Source organism: Triticum urartu, chromosome 2 (genome assembly GCF_003073215.2).
Source record: "Triticum urartu cultivar G1812 chromosome 2, Tu2.1, whole genome shotgun sequence".
Lineage (NCBI taxonomy): Eukaryota > Viridiplantae > Streptophyta > Magnoliopsida > Poales > Poaceae > Triticum > Triticum urartu.
This window is the reverse complement of record NC_053023.1, coordinates 396,848,288-396,855,660: the sequence shown is the minus strand read 5'-3', so window position 1 is coordinate 396,855,660 and position 7,373 is coordinate 396,848,288.

Sequence of the window (7,373 nt, the reverse complement as noted above, 5' to 3'; positions counted from 1 at the left end):
CATGTTTAATAACTCTAAAATTGTGTTTAGGGCAGAACAGTACCAAATCCAAATATTGCATATGGGGATTTTCCGGAATTGTTGTTTGTTATTTCCGGCCTCATTTAAACTTGCCTAGATAGGTAGTTTTACTATGCCTCACCCCTTGCCATGTTAAGAACACTTAATATTGTTCGGTACATAAACGAGAGAGAACTAAATAAGGCATGTGGTGTTCCGTCAATATGCAACTCGTTGCATATTGAGCTCCACTTAACTTGTAGTTTTGCTTGTGCACTTTGCCATGCCATGCTTCATTAAACCGGACATGCATCATACTTGGTTGTGCATCATGCCATGATTATGTGATGGTTGTTTACTATGTTGTTTGCTTCTTTCCGGTGTTGCTTCTTCGGGTTAGTTCCGATAACATCGCGTTTGGGAGGATCCGTTCGACTACGTCTGTTTGTCTTCTTCATGGACTCGTTCTTCTTCCTTGCGGGATTTCAGGCAAGATGACCATACCCTCGAAATCACTTCTATCTTTGCTTGCTAGTTGCTTGATCTATTGCTATGCCATGATACCTACCACTTGCTATATCATGCCTCCTATATTGCCATGTCAAGCCTCTAACCCACCTTTCCTAGCAAACCGTTGTTTGGCTATGTTACCGCTTTGCTCAGCCCCTCTTATAGCGTTGCTAGTTGCAGGTGAAGTTGAAGTTTGCTCCATGTTTGGAACATGGATTTGTTGGGATATCATTATTTTATCTTATTTACTTTAATGCACCTATATACTTGGTAAAGGGTGGAAGGCTCGGCCTTATGCCTGGTGTTTTGTTCCACTCTTGCCACCCTAGTTTCCGTCATACCGGTGTTATGTTCCTTGATTTTGCATTCCTTACGCGGTTGGGTGTTATGGGAACCCCTTGACAGTTCGCTTTGAATAAAACTCCTCCAGCAAGGCCCAACCTTGGTTTTACATTTGCCTAACAACCTAGCCTTTTTCCCTTGGATTTCCGGAGCCCGAGGGTCATCTTTATTTTGCTGCAGCTCCACCTCACTACCCTTTCCTACCCATAATCTTAAATAGTCTTGATCTCGCGGGTGTGAGATTGCTGAGTCCTCGTGGCTCACAGATACTTCCAAACAGTTGCAGGTGCCGATGATACCAGTGCAGATGATGCAACTGGGCTCAAATGGGAGCTCGATGAAGATTGTGTTTGTTGTGTTGTTTCGTTTCCAGTTGATCAGTAGTGGAGCCCAGTTGGGACGATCGGGGATCTAGAATTTGGGGTTATCTTCTTTTATTTTGGTTCCATAGTCGGACCTTGTTTGTATTCTGGATGATGTATGTTTAACTTGTATTTGTGTGAAGTGGCGATTGTAAGCCAACTCTTTATCCCTTTCTTATTCAGTACATGGGATTGTGTGAAGATTACCCCTCTTGCGACAAACCTACCATGCGGCTATGCCTCTAAGTCGTGCCCCAACACGTGGGAGATATAGACGCATTATGGGTGTTACATTCAAGTCCATAGTTATTAGCTAGATGGCTTCTTCTCTCTCTTTGGTTCTCAATACAAAGTTCTACTCAATGTTCTTCGAGACTATTCGATGTAATACTTTTTGCGGTGTGTTTGCCGAGATCCGATGAATTGTGGATTTATGATCAAGTTTATCTATGAATAATATTTGGTTCTTCTCTAAATTCTTATATGCATGATTTGATATCTTTGCAAGTCTCTTTGAATTATCGGTTTAGTTTGGCCTACCAGATTGATCTTTCTTGCATAACGGTTCACCATACGTGCATGCTACGGGAATCACAAACTTTAACACAAGTATATCTCAAATTCACAACTACTCAACTAGAATGACTCTAATATCACCATCTTCATATCTCAAAACAATCATCAAGTATCAAACTTCTCATAGTATTCAATGCACTTTATATGGAAGTTTTTATTATACCCATCTTGGATGCCTATCATATTAGGACTAATTTCTTAACCAAAGCAAATTACAATCCTGTTCTAAAAGACTCTCAAAATAATATAAGTGAAGCATGAGAGATCAATAATTTCTATAAAATAAAACCACCATCGTGCTCTAAAAAGATATAAGTGAAGCACTAGAGCAAAATTTATCTAGCTCAAAAGATATAAGTGAAGCACAAAGAGTATTCTAATAAATTCCGATTCATGTGTGTCTCTCCAAAAGGTGTGTACAGCAAGGATGATTGTGGTAAACTAAAAAACAAAGACTCAAATCATACAAGACGCTCCAAGCAAAACACATATCATGTGGTGAATAAAAATATAGCCTCAAGTAAGGTTACCGATAGACGAAGACGAAAGAGGGGATGCCTTCCGGGGCATCCCCAAGCTTAGGCTTTTGGTTGTCCTTGAATTTTACCTTGGGGTGCCTTGGGAATCCCCAAGCTTAGGTTCTTGCCACTCCTTCTTCCAAAATCCATCAAATCTTTACCCAAAAACTTGAAAACTTCACAACACAAAACTCAACAGAAAATCCCATGAGCTCCGTTAGTATAAGAAAACAAACTACCACTTTAAGGTACTGTAATAAAATCATTCTTTATTTATATTGGTGTTAAACCTAATGTATTCCAACTTCTCTATGGTTCATACCCCCCGATACTAGCCATAGATTCATCAAAATAAGCAAACAACACACGAAAAACAGAATCTGTCAAGAACAGAACAGTCTGTAGTAATATGTAGGTTTCGAATACTTCTGTAACTCCACAAATCCTGAGGAATTAGGAAGTCCTAAATAATTTGTATATTGATATACTTCAGTTGGAATTGGTATTTTATCACTCTCTGGTAAAAAATGAAAAGTATTCTCGTGAGCGCATACTTTCTATTTTTTCAGCAAGATCAAACAACAATCATCCAAGAAGATCCTAAAGGCTTTACTTGGCACAAACACTAATTAAAACATAAAAAACACAATCATAACAGAGGATAGATGATTTATTTATTACTAAACAGGAACAAAAAGCAAGGAAAAAAAATAAAATTGGGTTGCCTCCCAACAAGCGCTATCGCTTAACGCCCCTAGCTAGGCATAAAAACAAGAATAGATCTAGGTATTGTCATCTTTGGTATGCAATCCATATGTGTCTCTCATAATAGATTAATAAGGTAATTTGAATTTATTTCTAGGAAAGTGTTTCATGCCTTTCCTTAACAGAAATTGGAATCTAATATTTCCTTCTTTCATGTCAATAATTGCACCAATCGTTCTAAGGAAAGGTCTACCAAGAATAATAGGACATGTAGGATTGCAATCTATATCAAGAACAATGAAATCTACGGGCACATAATTACTATTTGCAACAATAAGAACATCATTAATCCTTCCCATAGGTTTCTTAATGGTGGAATCCGCAAGATGCAAATTTAAAGAACAATCATCAAATTCACAGAAACCAACACATCACACAAAGTTTTTGGAATCATGGAAACACTAGCACCCAAATCACATAAATCATAGGATTCATGATATTTAATCTTAATTTTAATAGTAGGTTCCCACTCATCATAAAGTTTTCTAGGGATAGAAACTTCTAATTCAAGCTTTTCTTCATGGGATTGCATTAAAGCATCAACGATATGTTTGGTAAAAGCTTTGTTTTGATCATAAGCATGAGGAGAATTTAACACTAATTGCAACAAGGAAATACAATCTATAAAATATCAATTATCATAATTAAATTCCTTGAAATCCAAAATAGTGGGTTTATTGCTTTGCAAAGTTTTGACCTCTTCAATCCCACTTTTACCAAATTTTGCATCAAGATCTAAAAACTTCGAATCATTGGGACGCCTTCTAACTAAAGTTGACTCATATCCAGTCCCATCTTTATAAAGATTCATATTGGAAAACAAAGATTTAATAGGAGACACACCAATCACTTTTAGATCTTCATCATTATTATCATGAAAACTAGAAGAACACGCTTTCACAAAGCAATCTTTTTTAGCACGCATCCTAGCGGTTCTTTCGTTGCACTCATCAATGGAAATTCTCATGGCTTTGGGAGACTCATTGATATCATGCTTAGGTGGAATAGATCTAAGTTTCAAAGAATCAACATCAAGAGAAATTCTATCCAGTTCCTAGCCAACTCATCAATCTTAAGCAATTTTTCTTCAAGCAAAGCATTGAAATTCTTTCGCGAATTCATAAATTCTTTAACACTAGTCTCAAAATCAGAGGGCATCTTATTAAAATTTCCATAAGACTTGTTGTAGGAATTACCATAATTGTTAGAGGAATTACTAGGGAACGGCCTAGAATTAAAATTTCCTCTATATGCGTTGTTACCAAAATTGTTCCTACCAACAAAATTCACATCCATAGATTCATTATTATTCTCAATCTAAGTGGAAAAAGGCATATCATTAGGATTAGAATAATGACTCTTATTAGCAAACAATTTCATAAGTTCATCCATCTTTCCACTCAAAACATTAATCTCTTCAATAGCATGAACTTTTTTACTAGTGGATCTTTCGGTATGCCATTGAGAATAATTGACCATAATATTATCTAGGAGTTTAGTAGCTTCTCCTAAAGTGATTTCCATAAAAGTGCCTCCCGAGGCCGAATCTAAAAGATTTCTAGAAGCAAAATTCAATCCAGCATAATTTTTTTGTATAATCATCCATAAATTCAAACCATGTGTAGGGCAATTACGTATCATTAATTTTGTCCTCTCCCAAGCTTGTGCAACATGCTCATGCTCAAGTTGCTTAAAATTCATAATATCGTTTCTAAGAGAGATGATCTTAGCGGGAGGAAAATACTTAGAGATAAAAGCATCTTTGCACTTATTCCATGAATCAATACTATTTTTAGGCAAAGAAGAGAACCATGTTTTAGCATGATCTCTAAGCGAAAACAGAAATAGCTTCAATTTAACAATAATATTATCCACATCTTTCTTCTTTTGCATATCACACAAATCAACGAAGCTATTTAGATTGGTAGCGACATCTTCACCAGGAAGGCCAGAAAATTGATCTTTCATTACAAGATTCAACAAAGCGGTATTGATTTCACAAGATTCAGCATCGGTAGTAGGAGCAATCGGAGTGCTAATAAAATCATTGTTGTTGGTATTGGAAAAGTCACATAATTTAGTATTATCTTGAGCCATCGTGAAAAACAATCAATCCAACACACGAGCAAATAAGAGGCAAGCGAAAAGAGACGAATGGAAAAAAGGGCGAATAAAACGGCAAAGGTGAAGTGGGGGAGAGGAAAACGAGAGGCGAATGGCAAATAATGTAATGCGGGGGATAAGAGTATGTGATGGGTACTTGGTATGTCTTGACTTGAGTGTAGATCTCCCCCGCAACGGCGCCAAAAATCCTTCTTGCTACCTCTTGAGCATGCGTTGGTTTTCCCTTGAAGAGGAAAGGGTGATGCAGAAAAGTAGCATAAGTATTTCCCTCAATTTTTGAGAACCAAGGTATCAATCCAGTAGGAGAATACACACAAATCGCCTAGTACCCGCACAAACAAATAAGAACCTTGCAACCAATGCGATAAAGGGGTTGTCAATCCCTTCACGGCCACTTGCAAAAGTGAGACCTGATCAAGATGATAAGATAAATATTTTTGGTATTTTTGTATAGATTGGAAAGTAAAGATTGCAAAATAAATAGTAAACTAGAATTGTAGATCAGAAACTTATATGATGTAAAGTAGACCCGGGGGCCATAGGTTTCACTAGTGGCTTCTCTCGAGATAGCATATATTACGGTGGGTGAACAAATTACTGCTGAGCAATTGATAGAAAAGCGTATAGTTATGAGAATATCTAGGCATGATCATAAACATAGGCATCACTTCCGTGTCAAGTAGACCAAAACGATTCTGCATCTACTACTATTACTCCACATATCGACCGCTATCCAGCATGCATCTAGAGTATTAAGTTCATAAGAACAGAATAATGCATTAGGCAAGATGACATGATGTAGAGGGATAAACTCAAGCAGTATGATATAAACCCCATCTTTTTATCCTCGATGGCAACAATACAATCCGTGCCTTGCTGCCCCTGCTTTCACTGGGAAAGGACACCGCAAGATTGAACCTGAAGCTAAGCACTTCTCCCATTGCAAGAAAGATCAATCTAGTAGGACAAACCAAACTGATAATTCGAAGAGACTTGCAAAGATATCAAATCATGCATATAAGAATGCAAAGAAGAATCAAATATTGTTCATAGATAAACTTCATCATAAACCCACGATTCATCGGATCTCGGCAAACACACCGCAAAAAGTATTACATCAAATAGATCTCCAAGAACATCGAGGAGAACTTTGTATTGAGAACCAAAGAGAGAGAAGAAGCCATCTATCTAATAACTATGGACCCGAAGGTCTGTAGTAAACTACTCACACATCATCGGAGAGGTCCTCCGTGATGTAGAAGTCCTCCGTGATTGAATCCCCCTCTGGCAGATCGCCGAAAAAGGTCCCCAGATGGGATCTCACGGGTATATAAGGTTGCAGCGGTGGAAAAGTGGTTTCATAGCTCCCCTTCATGTTTTCAGGGTATAAGAGTATATATAGGCGAAAGAAGTAGGTCTGTGGAGCTACGAGGGGCCCACGAGGGTGGGGGAGCGCCGCCCTACCTCATGGCCGCCTCGTTGCTTCCTTGACCTCCACTCCAAGTCTCCTGGATTGCGTTTGTTCTGAAAAAGATCCTCGCGAAGGTTTCATTCCGTTTGGATTTCGTTTTATATTCTTTTTTGCGAAACACTGAAATAGGCAAAAAAGAACAATTTGCACCAGGCCTTCGATTAATAGGTTAGTCCCAAAAATAATATAAAAATGCATAATAAAGCCCATTAAACATCCAAAACAGATAATATAATAGCATGGAACAATCAAAAATTATAGATACGTTGGAGACGTATCAATGCTATCATGAGAGAAGCCACTAGTGAAACCTATGGCCCCTGGGTCTCTTTCTTATTATATTGCATCTGTTTTTTATTTACATCGCATCTCGTTTACTATTTTGCAATCTTTACTTTCCAATCTATACAACAAAAATACCAAAAATATTTATCTTACTATCTTTATCAGATCTCACTTTCGCAAGTGACTGTGAAGGGATTGGCAACCCCTTTATCACGTTGGTTGCGAGGTTATTGATTGTTTGTGCAGGTACTAGGTGACTTGCGTGTAATATCCTACTGGATTGATACCTTGGTTCTCAAAAACTAAGGGGAATATTTATTCTACTTTGCTGCATCACCCTTTCCTCTTCAAGGGAAAACCAACGCATGCTCAAGAGGTAGCAACCTGCAAGCTTAAACAATCCACAAATTTGTTCCACAT